Source organism: Pipistrellus kuhlii, unplaced genomic scaffold (genome assembly GCF_014108245.1).
Source record: "Pipistrellus kuhlii isolate mPipKuh1 unplaced genomic scaffold, mPipKuh1.p scaffold_m20_p_23, whole genome shotgun sequence".
Classification (NCBI taxonomy): Eukaryota; Metazoa; Chordata; class Mammalia; order Chiroptera; family Vespertilionidae; genus Pipistrellus; species Pipistrellus kuhlii.
In genome coordinates, this window is record NW_023425522.1 from 817,949 (window position 1) to 834,121 (window position 16,173).

Consider the following 16,173-nt stretch of genomic DNA (forward strand, 5'->3'; position numbering starts at 1 on the left):
CAGGAAAGGGCTGAGCTGAGCAAGATAGGGCTGGTCAGGGATGGCCAGGGCAGGGCAGGGCAGGGCAGGACAGGACTAGACAGAACTGTACACAGCAGGACAGGACTAGACAGGACTGGGCAGGGTAGAGCAAGGCTGGGCAGGGAGAGACACTAGTCTCATTAAACACTCAGTGTAGGAGGGAGAAACCAGGATGGCGACATAAGGTAAACACCTATACTGGTACCTCACACAACAATTTTAAAGCTGAAACTGGAAGACAGAGCAGACATCGTCCAGAACCACCGGAAAGCTGGCTGAGTGGAAATTCTACAACTAGAAGGAAAGAGAAAAGGACACAGACTCAGAGGAGCTGTGGAGGTGCAGAGACCAGTGCACGCAGAAAGGGCGGGCGGCTGAATATGTGGCTGGCTTACTCGCAGGGCGCAGAGAGGGCCGAAAGCAAATGTGCAGCTAGCTCTCCCGTTTGGGAGGAAAACAAAACCTCCCGACTGCACTGAAGTCCAGCTCTGGGGGAGACTTTGGGTACCAGACTCATTTGGGAGAAACTGGACTGTCTGGCAGTGGGTGAAACTTGAGAACAGCCTTCTCTCTGAGGTGTGCAGCCATTGCTGCAGGACACTGAGACACAGGGCCCAGTAGGGTGGGGCTGAAGGGAAACCAAGGCTGTCTGCTCCACCCTGAGACTCTACCGCCTCCAAGCTGAGTACAGAATCATTCCCAGCAGAGACGCTACTGATCCTCACAGCCAATTGGCCTGGAGGTCAACTCCCCTCTGTGATACCAACAACAATCAAGGCTTAACTACAACAATACTGCACATACAGCCCACAAAGGACTGCATCAAGAGTGTCCACCTCAGGTATTTGGGGAGGCTGAGCTACTGGGCCCTGCTAGGACACCTAGCACACAAAGCCACTCCATCAACTCAGGGAAGCAGCTAAAATGTGGAGACAAAGAAGTAGGCCACAAATGAAGGAAATGGAGGAAAGCAAAAAACTGGATATAGAGTTCAAAACCATGGTTATAAGGTTTTTCAAGAATTTCCTTAAAAAGGCCGATAAATTTAACGAGACCCTCGAGAATATGAAAAAGCATCAACTAGAAATTAAGCATACACTGACCAAAATAAAAAATACTATACAGAGTCCTAAAAGCAGACTAGAGGATTGCAAGAATCAAGTCAAAGATTTGGAATACCAAGAAGCAAAAAACACTCCTCTGGAAAAGCAAAAATCAAAAGGAATCCAAAACATTGAAGATAGTATAAGAAGCCTCTGGGACAACTTCAAGTGTACCAACATCAGAATTATGGGGGGTCCCAGAAGAAGAGAGAGAGCAAGATACAGAAAATATATTGGAAGAAATAGTGACAGAAAACTTCCCCCATCTGGTGAAAGAAATAGACTTACAAGTCCAGGAAGCGCACAGAAACCCAAACAAAAGGAATCCAAAGAGGACCACACAGAGACACATCATAATTAAAATGCTAAGAGCAAAAGACAAAGAGAGAATATTAAAAGCAGCAAGAGAAAAGCAGTTAGTTACCTACAAGGGAGTATCCATATGACTGTCGGCTGATTTCTCAACAGAAACTATGCAGGCCAGATGGGAGTGGCAAGAAATATTCAAAGTGATGAACAGCAAGAAACTATAACAAAGATTACTCTACCCAGCAAAGCTATCATTCCAAGTTGAAGGTCAGATAAAGAGCTTCACAGATAAGAAAAAGCTAAAGGAGTTCATCATGGCCAAACCAGAATTATATGAAATGCTGAAAGGTATTCTTTAAGAAGAGTAAGAAGAAGAAAAAATAAAGATAAAAATTATGAACAACAAATATGTATATATCAACAAGTAAATCTAAAAACCAAGGGAATAAAAAATCTGATGAACAGTATTAATTGGTGAATAGAATCAGGGGCATAGAAAGGGAGTGGAGTGTCAATTCTTGTGGGGAGAGGGGAAAGGGGCGTGGCCGGTGGGGGAAGAGACTGAACAAAAACTGTACACCTATGGATGAAGACAGTTGGGGGGGGGGCGGGTAAGGGCAGAGGGAACCTGGTGGAGGGGAGCTATGGGGGCTGGGGGGAGAGGAACAATTATAATAATCTGAACAATAAAGATTTATTAAATTTTTAAAAAATTCAGTGGAAAAGAATGTGTCATCATGCTGTTGCCATGACGCTTTCTCTACCCAGAAAAGGCTGCCTGCTGCCTGGTGTGGGCTGAGGGCCAGGATGCCATAAAACAGGCCCTGACAGCAATGATAGCACTTTCTCAGACACGGTTTCTCTGCCTCTCACCCCAACCCCTCCCATGCAGTGTGAGATCCAAGGCAGGCCAGGTGGGAGAAGTCCCATGATCCAGCAGCTGGGTGTCTTGTCTGATGCTTTCTATACTTTGATGTTAAATACAGTGACTTCAGAAGCAGCCAGCACCAGAAGGCAAAGGAGTGGTTTTAGCATTTTACACTTAACAACATCCTTTTGGTGAAAATGGAGAAAAATCAGCCAAATTATCTCCCTCTCCAGCTATTAGGGATGTCTGCAGGAGCCCAGAATAAATGGCACCCAGGCCCTAACCAGTTTGGCTCAGTGGATAGAGCATCGGCCTGCGGACTCAAGGGTCTCAGGTTTGATTCCAGTCAAGGGCAGGTACCTTGGTTGCGGGTACATCCCCAGTAGGGGGTGTACAGGAGGCAGCTAATCGATGTTATTCTCTCATCAATGTTCCTGACTCTCTATCCTTCTCCCTTCCTCTCTGTAAAAAAAACAACAACAATGAATGCCAAAACCGGTTTGGCTTAGTGAATAGAGCATTGGTCTGCGGACTGAAAGGTCCCAGGTTTGATTGTGGTCAAGGGCATGTACATTGGTTGCGGGCACATCCCCGGTAGGGGGTGTGCAGGAGGCAGCTGGTCGATGATTCTCTCTCATCGATGTTTCTAGCTATCTACCCCTTTCCCTTCCTCTCTGTGAAAAATCAATAAAATATATATACATAAAAAACAAACAATGAAATATATATATTTTTTTAAATAAAAAAGAAATGGCACCCGGGATAGCTTTGTAACACATGTGGATGAGCAGAAAGCTCATCTGATATCATGCACCAATAATATGAGACAAACCCCTGGATTACTATATGCTAGTGAGGCAGGCTGGCACCTACCAGCCAGGTAAAAAGAAAACCAACCCTGACATGCTACCAAAAAAAACACACAAACAAACAAAAAAAACCCCAAACCATTACTGGAGGACAAAATGGCAGAATAGATGGATGTGTCCCAAGCTTTGTCCTGAAGCAAATAGAATGAGCAGCTGAAATGAGTAACATCCACCCAGAATTAGTGAAGGAGACTCAGCTGGTGAGACAATTTGCAGCCCTGGAGAAAGATAAAATCAAGGTTTTGGGCAGGAGAGATCTGCCAGACCCCGAGCCCACAAGGTCACAGGGAAACCGCATGGCACCAAGCCGTGCCCCTTGGGACAGGCCCGGTGTCTGTGGAAAGAGGTCTGCAGGACTGCTGGAGGCAGGGGGTTCTAGGTCTGGGTCCACAGTCACAAAGGAATGAGCCCAAAGGGGGCACCTGAAGGGCTGACCAGACCGCACAGTGCAGGCAGGAGAGGAGCTCGCAGAGGCACAGTCTTTCCCCTCTCTGTGGCCTGTGCTTTTCTTCACTGGACCTTTCGGATATGGACACTCACCCGTGGCTGAAGTGCACGAGAAGGTGCGGATTCGTGGAGTCCGGCGAGAGGCTGGGGAGAGGAGAGGGCCCAGCAGAAGTGGCAGTGTGTCTGCAGCTGTTTTGAGAACAGTGACTTTGTAATATAGCTTAATATTTTTTAGTTTTTCTGTTTGTTCTGTGGTGTTTTCTCCATATATGTGTGTGTGTGTGTGTGTGTGTGTGTGTGTGTGTGTGTGTATCCTTTTTCTTCCTTTTTCTTTTCTCTCTTTTCTTTTCTTTTCTTTTTTCTTTGGTATCATTTGTGCTCTCTTTTCTGTCCCCTAATTCTCTTTTCTCAGGTGGTCACTTATATTGGGGTTATCGGTGTCATGAGTACATTTATGTTTTGTTCCCTTTGTATTGTGTCTTATCGAGGTGAATTTTATCCTGTCCGGCCGATGGCACATGTGTCAAACACAAGGCCCGCGGGCCAAATCCGTCCCGCCAGGCCTTGCAATGTGGCCCGCACCGCGCTGTCATCACTGCAGTCCGCTGCGTTTCCATCACAATGACAGTTTATGACTGTTCAGTAAACCATTCAGCCCGCGATTTAGGCTGGATTTTAGATTTTGGCCCCTTCTCTGATTGAGTTCGACACCCCTAGAGAGTGAGCCACATAACCAGACACCTGGAGAGGAATCTCCATCCACAAATGGGTCAATAACACCCCAGACCCAAATACAGAGGCAGGAAGAGGTGGCAGTGAGGGAGGGAGCAAAAGAGGAGTATGTGGTTGTGTGGGGTGTGTGTGTGTGTGTGTGTGTGTGTGTGTGTGAGTCACAGTTAGATCCTGCAGGACGTTCAGGGGCAGGCTAACTGGCCTTACCTAACTAGGCAGCCTCTGCTACCAATGCAAACAGTACGGGAGGCCAGCTCTTCCTCAGAGGCCTCGTCATTTTGAAGGGGAGAGCTGCTGTGACTGGAAGCCCAGCCTCACTTCCACCCAGGGTGCCCTCAGATAACACCCAGGACTCTACAGCCATCCCAGGCACAGGCTCCTATGAGTTCTAAAGTACGCTCCCCTCTGACCAGCCCAACGCTTTAGCCCAGAACACTGCGACCACACGAGCAACAGACACATAAGCAGCCTGCTCCTTACCAAGGAGCAGCAGCCCCACAAACAGCCCGCCCCAGGCCTAAGAGCAGCAGCCTCACATGGCCTGTCCTTGTCCAAGGAGTAGCAGCTGTGTGAGTGGCCGACTCCCCTGTCCGAGGCAGCCAACATGTGAGTAGCCTGCCCCAGCTGAGGAGCAGCATCTGCACACAACCTGCTCCCATCCAAGGAGCAGCAGCCACATGAGCAGCCTGCCCCATCTGAGGAGCAGCAGCTGTGCAAGCAGCATCCCCCTGCCAGCCAGAGGAGCCACCACTGCTGCAAACAGCACCCATGAGAGGAGCCACTGCCAACTGAGGAGCAGCCACTGCCATGACCGCCTGAGGAATAAGTGAGGTCGAGGAGCAACTGCCACACAAGGAGCAGTCCTGGCATTACTCAATATCTAGATCCATTGGTGAGATAAAAAATGGGTAGACAAAGAAACCCAAAAGGAAAGAAAAGGAGGAGTCACCAGAAAAGCAGCGGCTTTTCAGCATAAGTGAAACAGAGGGATGCAATATGTCAGATAAAGAATTAAGAATAAGGGTCATACACTTCATAAACTGGATGGAGGAAAAAATCCTACAACTTATGTAAGAATCAAGAAGAAATGAAGCTGCAATAAAAACAAACAAACAAACAAACAAAAAAACACCATGGAAAGTTTCAACAGTAGACTAGAAGAAGCAGAGGACTGAATTATCAAATTAGAAAACAGGGAAGTAAAATATACCCAGAATGAACTTCAATTGGAGAAAAAAACCCAAAAGACAGGAGGAGAGCCTAAGGGAGCTATGGGACAACATGAAACGAAGCAACATATGAATAATAGGGGTGCCAGAACAACAAGAAGAGGAACAAGGGTTAGAAAATCTATTTGAAGAAATAATGTCAGAAAACTTCCCTGATGTGGGGAAGAAAAAAGTCATACAAGCACAGAGAGTCCCAAACAAGATGAACCCAAAAAGACCCACACCAAAACACATCATAATTACAATGGTAAATGTTCAGGATAAAGAGAGAATCTTAAAGGCTGTAAGAGAGAGGCAGAAACTTAGATATAAGGGATTTCCCATTAGATTATCAAATGATTTCTCAACAGAAACACATCAGGCCAGAAAAGAATGGAAGGAAATTTACAAAGTAATGCAAAGCAAGGAACTGAATCCAAGAATACTCTATCCAACAAGGCTATCATTCAAAATTGAATGGAAATAATGAGCTTCATAGATGAAAGAAAGAAAGAAAGAAAGAAAGAAAGAAAGAAAGAAAGAAAGAAAGAAAGAAAGAAAGATGAAGAAAAGAAAAGAAAGAAAGATAGATCTCCAACCCCCACCTGTCCCCTCCAGATCCCCCATTACACTCCAACAGGACATTGGCCTAAGTAAACTTATTCGTGATTTTGTGGTAAAATCTATGCAACAAAACATTTACCATTTTAAGGTAAGTGTCCAATTTCATTCTTTTGCATGTGAATATATAGCTGTTGCAGCACCATTCTGCTGAAAACTGTCCTTTCCCCAGAATGGTTTTGGCATCCTTTGGAAAATCAATTGATTATGTGTGGGAGGGTTTATTTCCGGCCTCTATTGATTTCTATGTCTGTCCTTAGGCCAGAACCACACTGTTTTGATTACTGTAAGGCTGGAAATCAGGAAGTATGATCCTTTAACTTTGTCCTTCTTTTTCAAGGTTGATTTGGTTATTTAGAGTCTCTTGAGTTTCCATATGAATTTTAGGATGGCTTTCCTTAGTTCTGCAAAAAATGTTGGGATTTTGATTGGGACTACACTGAATCTACTTTGGGTAGCAGTGTCATCTTAAAAATAAGAAGTCTTCTAATCCACAAACATGGACTGTCTTTTCATTTATTTACGTCTTCTTTACTTGCTTTCAGCAATGCTTTATAGTTTTCCCATGTAAAAGGCTTTGCCTCCTTGATTAATTCCTAGGGATTTTATTCTTTTAGATCAGTGGTTCTCAACCTTTCTAATGCTGCAACCCTTTAATACAGTTCCTCGGGGAGAAGCCAAGATGGCAGCATAGGTGAACAGCTGGTCTGCCACTCGCACAACAACTTAAAAAAGTTAAAACTAATACAAAGGACATCTATCATCCAAAACCACGGGAAAGCTGGCTGAAAGAGAGGGGAGCGCAAGCGCTGAAAAGCTTTGGAGCCTAGGTACGGAGGTACCAGAATCCGGCTGGTGGCGGCGACTGGGTGCACGGTATGGCTTTTCTTTTCAACCCGAAAGGAAACAAGCTCCCTATCACTTTGAAATCCAGTTTCTGGGGTCACGTTGGGGACCCAGACACCTACGGGGAGAAGCTGGTCTGTTGGCCATCAGTCCAAAGTGAGGGCGACTCTGGCAGAGGTGCGTGCAGCAATCATTGTTTACTGCGCTGGATGGCAGGGAAGCTGGGACTTGGAAGCACAGAAGGGCAGGGACTGCTGATGGCAGCAATAGACTGCGGTTAGCCACACCCCAGCCTAGTGACTTCTGAGACCCCGCCCCGCCCTGAGACCCTGCCCTGAGGCCCTGCCCTGAGGCCCCGCCCACAGATTCTACAGACCCTCCCAGGCACCACACAGCTGCTTTTACATATGAATGGCCTGTATTGAGGCAGCTTAACCAGACATAAACTGCAACTCCAGCAACAAAACCGCCAAGTCCCAAGCAAACAGGAGAAAACTGTACTTCTCGCTGTAGCTCCTGCAGGGCAGCTTCAGACAGTAACTGAACTGAATCCCATTGAAGATCCAGAAGCCAGAGTTCCTAGTGGTCAATATCAACCCCTCACACCCATAAGTGACGCATTGGGGAGACGGGCTCAGTGAGCACCAAAGCCCCACTGAAACAAACCGAGTCTCCAGCGCAGCAGTTCTTCCTTTATAGACAGAGTGGGACCTCACAGACAATTGGCCTGGAGATCAATCCTTCCCAGAGTACCAACAGCAAACAAGGCTAATTACACCAAGACTTTGCACTCAGCCCACAGAGGGATATACCAAAAGCGACCACCTCAGGTAATTGGGGAGGCTGATAGGTCACCTACCACACAAAGCCACTCCATCAACACAGGGAGGAGACACAGAAACATGTCATGAATAGGAGAGATGGAGGAAAGTAAACTACTGGCCAACACACAGTTCAGAATCACATTTATAAGATTACTTAAGAATCTTCTAAAAACCTTTCAGAAACTTTATGAGACCTCCAAGAAGCTTGGTGAGACCTTCAAGGACCTTAAAGAGAATACAAAAAAAAAAAAGGAAAAGGACCAGCCAGATATTAAGCATACAAATTAAGTCTGAAATAAAGAATATCAACATGCCCCAAGAATCAAACCAAAGAACTGGAATATAAAAAAGCAAAAATCACCCAACCAGAGAGGCAAAAAGAAAGAAGAATCCAAAAGTGTGAGGATAGTGAAAGGAACCTCCGGGACTGCTTAAAACGTACCAACATCCAGATTTTTGGGGTGTCAGAGGAGAGCGAGCAGGATATTGAAGGACTATTGAAAGAAATAATGATAGAAAACTTTCCCTACCTGGTAAAATAAATAGACTTACAAGTTCAGGAAGCATACAGAACCCCAAACAAGAGGAATCCAAAGAGGAACACACCAAGACACATCATAATTAAGATGCTAAGGGCAAAATACGTCTTACAAGCAGCAAGAGAAAGACAGCTAGTTACCTACAAGGGAGTGCCCATACGACTGTCAGCTGATTTCTCAATAGAAACTATGCAGGCCAGATGGGAGTGGCAAGAAATATTCAAAATGATGAACAACAAGAACCTACAACCAAGATTACTCTACCCAGCAAAGCTATCATTCCAAATTGAAGGTCAGATAAAGAGCTTCACAGACAAGGAAAATTTAAAAGAGTTCATCAACACCAAACCAGGATTACATGAAATGTTGAAGGGTATTCTTTAAGGAGAGGAAGAAGAAGAAGAAATGTAAAGGTAAAAATTATGAACAACAAAAAGACATAAAATACATACTTACCAACAAGTGAATCTAAAAATCAAGTGAATAAAAAATCTGAAGAACAAAATGGATTGGTGAACAAAATAGAATCAGGGACATAGAAAGAGATTGGACTATCAATTCTCAGAGGGAAGGGAGTCTAAGGGGTGAGGGAAGAGATTGGACAAAAATCTTACACCTATGGATGAAGACAGGGGTGGGGGTAAGGGCATGGGGTGGAGTTGGGAATCAGGTGGAGGGGAGTTATAGGGGAAGAGGGGGGAAAGAGGAACACCTGTAATAATCTGAACAATAAAGATTTATTATAAAAAAATACAGTTCCTCATGTTGTGATGACCTCCAACCATAAAATTATTTTTGTTGCTACTTCATAATTGTAATTTTGCTACTGTTATGAATCGTAATGTAAATATCTGTGTTTTCTGATGGTCTTAAGTCACCCTACTAGTGGTTCTTAACCTGTGTTTCCATGCCTATAGTTCTATTTTATTCATCAGTTTATTTTGTTCATTATATTCCTTGTTCATTTATTTTCATTTTTAGATTCAATTGTTTATAGATATGTATTTATTGCCATTTTATCGTTCATTTTTTAAAATCTTTTTTTCCTCCTTCTTCTTCCTTTTTATTTTTTTAAATATGGAACACATCATGTCATCCTTGCATGGAGGGGCCATGCTAATCTTCTCTGTATCGTTCCAATTTTAGTATATGTATTGCCAAAGCGAGACCCCCCTTTTCTTAAAGAATGTCATGCAATACTGGTTTGGTTTTGATGAACTCCTTTAGCCTTTTCTTGTCTGTGAAGCTCTTTTCTGACCTTCAGTTTTAAATGATGGCTTTGCTGGGTAGAATAATCTTGGTTGTAGGTTCTTGCTTTTCATCACTTTGAATATTTCTTGCCATTTTCTACTGGCCTGCAAAGTTTCTGTTGAGAAATCACCTAATAGTAGTATGGGCACTCCCTTGTAGGTAACTAACTACTTTTCTCTTGCTGCTTTTAAGATTCTTTGTATTTAACCCTTGGCATTTTAATTATGATGTCTTGGTGTTGGCTTTGGGTTCCTCTTGTTTAGGACTCTCTGTGCTTCCTGGACATGTAAATCTATTTCTTTCACCAGGTAGGGGAAGTTTACTATCATTATTTCTTCAAAGAGGTTTTCAATATCATTCTCTCTCTCTCCTTCTGGCACACCCATAATGCGAATGTTGGTATGCTTGAAGCTGTCCCAGGAGCTCTTTACACCATCTTCATATTTTCTATTATGTTTTGTTTTTCTTTTTACTCTTCTAATTGGGTGTTTTTTGCTTCCTCATATTTAAAATTGTTGACTTTATCATCAGAATACTTTACTGTTGAATCCCTGTAAAATAGTCTTTATTTCAGTTATGTATGCTTAATTTCTGACTGGTCCTTTTTCATGTCTGAAAATTCTAAGATCCTTGAAAATCTCACAAAGCCCCTGGAAACTCTCACTAAGATCCTTCTGACCATTGTTTTGAACTCTGTAATTAGTAGTTTGTTGGCTTCAATTTCATTTATTTTTTTCTGGAGATTTCTTCTGTTCTTTCATTTGTTATACATTTCTTTGTCTCTAAATTTTTTTAAAAAAAGAAGTCTTTTTTAATATATTTTATTGATTTTTCACAGAGAGGAAGGGAGAGATATAGAGAGATAGAAACGTCGATGAGAAACATCGACCAGCTGCCTCTTGCACACCCCCTACTGGGGATGTGCCCGCAACTCACGTACATGCCCTTGACCGGAATCGAACCTGGGACCTTTCAGTCTGCAGACCGACGCTCTACAGCTGAGCCAAACCAGTTTTGGCTGTCTCTACATTTTGGCTGCTCCCCTGTGCTTGTCTCTATCCATTAGATAGAGCTGGTATGTCTTTTGTAATTAGCAGAGTGGCCTTGTGTAGTGGGTGTCCTGTAGGGCCTGTGGCTTAGCCTCTCCAGTCACCTGAGCTGGTCACTCTAGGTGCATCCATATTAGCCTGTGTGGGCTGTGTGCACATTCTTGTAGTTGAACCTTTATTGCTGTTGGCATCACTGCAAGGAATTGACCTCCAGGCAAATTAGCTGTGAGGACCAGCTGCAACTACAGTGGAAGAGCTGCTATGCAGGAGACACCCCTATGGAGCAGGACTTGTTTCAGTGAGACTTTGGTGCTCACTGAATCTGCCGCTTGAGTGTGTCACTTGTAGATGTGTAGAGTTGTAATCTGGTGTGGTCTGAAGCTGTCCCCTGCGTGAACTGGCTGTGGGACCTCCTGGGAGATGCAAAGTCAGTCACTCCCTGGGGCCACCGGGCAGGAACTATAGTGATTCGCAAATGGCTGCTACTTGTATTGGGCTTAGAAGTGCCCAGGCAAGGCCAAGTTGGGAAGCAAGGCAGACTGGTACTAGTGCCAGATTTTGGACCTCTTATTGATAGGTTTGGGGCATGCTGACCACTTCTTATTTAGGAGATTTTAGGAAAGTCTGAGGTCTGAGTCAAGATAGGCCATTCATATAGAAAAGCTACTGCAAGCAGCTTGAGTAGGGCTGCAAACTGAATGGGGGGAGTATCAGGAAATCACCAGGGCAGAGCGAACAGTGTGAGCCAGGCTGATGGAAACTCAGATATGCCTGCTAGTCAGCTCTGCCACAAGGGAGGTCTCAGCATAGGAACAATGACCCCTGTGAGCTCCCCTATCTTGGAGAAAGCCACGCTCCCCCGCCCCCGGTGTTCTTGCTCCGATGCCAGATAATCCAGTTCCTCCCCATATGTTACTGGATCTCCCAATGCCGCTGCCCCATCACTGGAACTCAGAGGGAGTGGGCCAGTGTAAGTTCATGTGGTGTCCTTTTAAGAAGTACTGCCTGGATCTCCAATAGCCTCTGTGTCACTTAGCCATAATTCCCACTGGTTTTTACAGCCCTAAGTTACGGGGTCTTCTCTTCCCAGCTCCTGGGCCCTGTATTTGGGGTCTGGGACCCTCTTGCTGTCCACAGGAGGCTTCTGAGATATCCCTCCCAAATAAATAAACTCCACACATTCCGTTCTGTGCCTCTGCCCCTTATACCAGTCTTGATGTGCTTTCTTCTTTACTTCTCTAGTTACAGGACTTCCATTCAGCCAGCTTTCAGGTTCTGAATGATGGTTGTTCTATATTTTAGTTGTAATTATGATGTGGTTGTGGGTGGTGGTGAGTACCATTCTCAGTTTTGTTTTTCTTAATTTCCTTGTTGAATTGCTCACTGTTAGTATATTGAAACAGCTGATATTTAGTTTTGAAAGAATACAAATTCTTTCAACTTTGCTGAATTTATTAGGTCTAACATCTTTTATCGTGCCATGTTTAGGGTTTTCTACATGTAAGATCATGTCATCTACAAACATGTAATTTTACTTCTTCCTTTCCCATTTGGATACCTTTTACTTCTTTTTCCTCATTAATTGCTTTGGCTAGAACTTCCAATACTATGTCAAACAGAAGATATGAAAGTGCGCATCCTTGGGATTATGCATGCTTCTACAAAACCTCATCATCCTAAAGCACACAAAGTTGAAGACCCAGGTGAGTACTCATTCCACAGAAAAGTAGGCTATCTGCTGGAGGGCGAAATCATTGCCTGGAAGATTCTGTAAGCTCAGGGCCTTCTCTAGTTGGAAAGCCTTCACTCCAGCCTATCTGCCCATGCTGAGTTCCAGTCCTATCTCTTCTCCAGAGTCTCCTCAATACCTCCCCAAGTGATGCCTTCTGAGAAGCTCAGCACCTGGAAATACAGTTCACACAGAGACTGAGCTTTCAAGACCCTGCTAATGTTATTCTGATGGGTTCTTCTAGTCTTGTTGGCTTAATGTGCCATGAGTACGTATATTCCATATTTAAGCCTGAATCTGCATGAAGGCAGAACATTTCCTCACATGCGCCAGCCTTATGGTGACAAGAATATTATATAATAAAGAAATAATATGCAAATTGACCCTCACATCACAAGATAGCTTCCCCCCACATCATCACAAGATGGCTGCCCCCACGCCATCACAAAGATGGCTGCTACAAGATGGCTGCCCCATGTCATCACAAGATAGCTGGCAGGGGAGGGCATTTGGGGGTGATTGAGCTGGCAGGGAAGCAGTTAGGTGTCAATCAGGCCAGCAGGGGAGCAATTAGGTGACTATCAGCTGGCAGGCACAGTGGTTAGGGGCAATTAGGCAGGCAGGCTGGTGAGCAGTTGGGAGCCAGCAGTCCTAGATTGTGAGAGGGATGTCCGACAGCCCGATTAGGTAGGATCAGGCCTAAACGGGCAGTCAGGCATCCCTTGAGGGGTTCCAGATTGGAGAGGATGCAGGCTGGGCTGAGGGACACCCCCTTCCCAGTGCATGAATTTCATGCGCCGGGCCTCTGTTCTTTATAAATGAAATGATGAGTCCAAGTCCTTCTGAGGCTCTGGGATGACAGGCACTGGGTATCTGGTGAGATCAGAACCAAGCTCCTAGCTGTCCCTCCTCCTCCCTTTGGACTCAGAAGCAAGAGAAATGAGTATCATAATGCAAAGTATGAGCAGGAAGTTTGAACTCAGACTTTGGTAAGTCCTAATTCTACCACTTATTGTGTGACCCAGGGCAATAACTTGACCTCTCTAAGCCTTTCTGTCATCTGTTAAATGTGCTAATAATAGCACTTTTCTTATATAGTTGTTGTGAAGAGTAAACTAAATAACAAATATAAAGCATTTGACAAAGCCTGTAACAGAGTAACATTCCTCTGAGGCGGTGGGCATCACTGTAAGTTTTATTGTTACTATCGCTCTTCTCAAAGGATTCTGCCAGCACTCCCCTCGGGGCCTTCTCTGGTTGGAAAGCCTTCACTCCAGTCTATCTGCCCATGCTGAGTTCCAGTCCTATCTCAGCATTCCTGTGTCACCGCTGCCACCTACAGGTAAACAGCCATCCACAAACTATGCCCAGTGGATTCAATGCCCTTGGATCTTGCAAATGTCTCCAGCCATTCTGAATTTGGGTTTCTGGGCCAGGAAAACTACAAGCCCGGAGGAAGCACAGGGCTCCCGTTCCAGAAGGAAGCCCCCACCCTTTGGCCCACCCACAAGGTGAAAAAACTTCCTGAAATCCAAATGTTAAAACTCTAAGAAGTCTCTGAGACTATCTAGTAAAGACAATTCCCTATGAGTTACTCAATACAGACGTCACATTTCCTAGATCTCTGGAAATGGGTATGTGGGGGAGAGGGGCAAAGTGTGACTGCTGGCTCCCCACATCAGCTTCTCGACCTGCAAGTGACCACTGAACCACTGACCTCAAGTCTACAAAGGAAACCACACTCATTTCTTTCACACAAAATGGAGAAGCAGATGAAAAATGAAAACCAATGTTGACCAACCATCACATTCTACCTGGGCTGAGCTCTTCACATACATTATCTTATTTAACCCTCTCTTCCCCTGCAGGCAGATCACACCCCTCCTACAGGTGACACCAAAGGAAGCCCAGAATGCTGACCAGAGTGCACAGCTGGCAGGTAGCACCACTGCCAACCACGTGACCCAGGTTTTCCTGGTAGACCTGGCCTTACACCCCAAAGTGCAAAGGAGACCCTGCTTCAGAGCAGACTGGCCCAGGATTCCAGATGCAGTCTACCTCCTGATCTGGCAGGTGAAGGCTACAAACTCTGAGTACGACGTGTAAAGGAGGTGCTGATGAAGGGTCAAGTTATATTAGCTGCTCAACCAGCCTTTCCACCTTGTTCTTCATTTTTATCAATAAACGTTTGTTGCTGTTAATCTTCACCTGAAGGTATTTTTCCATTGATTTTTTTTTTTTTTTTTTTTTAGAAAGTGGAAGGGAGGGGGAGAGACAGAGAGAAACATCAATGTGAGAGAGACACATCAAATGGTTGCCTCCGGCACATGTCCTGACCAGGGCCAGTGACCGAGTCTGCACTGAGTACATGCCCTTGACTGGAATTGAACTTGGAACCCTTCAGTCCACACTCTATCCATTGAGCCAAACTGACTAGGGCATCAATAAACTTTTAGTATTTGAATAATTTTAGATTTATTGAAAGCTGCAAAGATTATATAAAGGGTCCCCATAGGCTCTTCTAGTTTCTATTAATGTCAATGTCTTACAGAGCCACTGTTCACTTATCAAAACTAAAAAAAAATGAACATTGGCACAGCACTATTAACTAAACTCCAGACTTTATTAGGAATTTTCCAGTTTTTCTTCTAAGGCATCTTTTGTCCAGAATACTACACTGCATTTAGTTTCCCCCTCTTTTTATTTTATCTTTTAAAAATATTTTTATTGATTTTAGAGAAGATGGGGAGGAGGGAGAGAGGGAGGAGGGAGGGAGGGAGGGAGGGAGGGAGGGAGGGAGGGAGGGAGGGAGGGAGGGAGAGAGGGAGAGAGAGAGAGAGAGAGAGAGAGAGAGAGAGAGAGAGAGAGAGAGAGAGAAGAGAAGAGAAGAGAAGAAGAAGAAAGAGAAGAAGAAGAAGAAGAAGAAGAGAAGAAGAAGAGAGAGAAGGAGAAGAGAGAGAGAGGAGGAGGAGGAGGAGGAGGAGGAGGAGGAGGAGGAGGAAGAAGAAGAGGAGAAGAGAAACATCGATGATGAGAGAGAATCAATCGATCAGCTGCCCCCTGCAGACCCCCTACTGAGGATCCAGGCTATGCCTGAGCATATGCCCTGACCAGGAATAGAACTGTGTTCTCCTGGCTCATAGGTCTACACTCAACCACTGAGCCAATGCGGCCTGTCTTCCCCCCTCTTTTTAATCTCCTATTTTCTTTAAAGACCAGCAAACTCACAAGATCACTACTAAGTTATTCTCCTGTCTAGAGCACTCTGTTCCAAAGGGCAGAGCTGTATGCCACAGCTCCACACCAGGCCTAATTAGGACACCACATCCTCCCACTCCCCAAACAAAGGAGCCTTTCAGGCCCGCCAAACAGCAGAGAAAACGTAAGCCTGCTGGCCACACAGGCTGAGGCTGCTGATCTGAGTTCTTTTCTCATTGGAATTCCCCCAGCAGGATCCACGGATTTAAAATGCATTGGGGGGTGTTCTCTACAAGCAGAGCCACTGGTCTGAGATATCCCCCCCCTTTGAACTTAATGGAATATCTTACCTGTGCAGTAAGAGAGTGAGAGGAGTTGGGGGAAGGGCTGAGATGACAATGGGCAACTGGGGGTGTGGGGAGACGCCCCTGCAGGAGCCAGGTCCGGCCAGGAGAAAAGTGCCAGCGGGTCAGCCCAGCCCCGGCGGCTGCTCTCTAGCAGCCAGGAAGGTGGGCCAGTTGACTGGAAGATAAAAGGTCCCCAGGGAGCTGGTGCTGAG

General features: G+C 45.1%; 1 protein-coding gene and 1 pseudogene across 9 annotated transcripts in view; both read right to left on the reverse strand.

The window, feature by feature from the left end:
* The window catches only part of TOM1L2 (target of myb1 like 2 membrane trafficking protein), a 129,026-nt gene that overhangs the window by 58,861 nt on the left and 53,992 nt on the right, over positions 1-16,173 (reverse strand). The window lies entirely within an intron of this gene.
* LOC118727059 lies at positions 9,459-9,556 on the reverse strand (annotated as a pseudogene).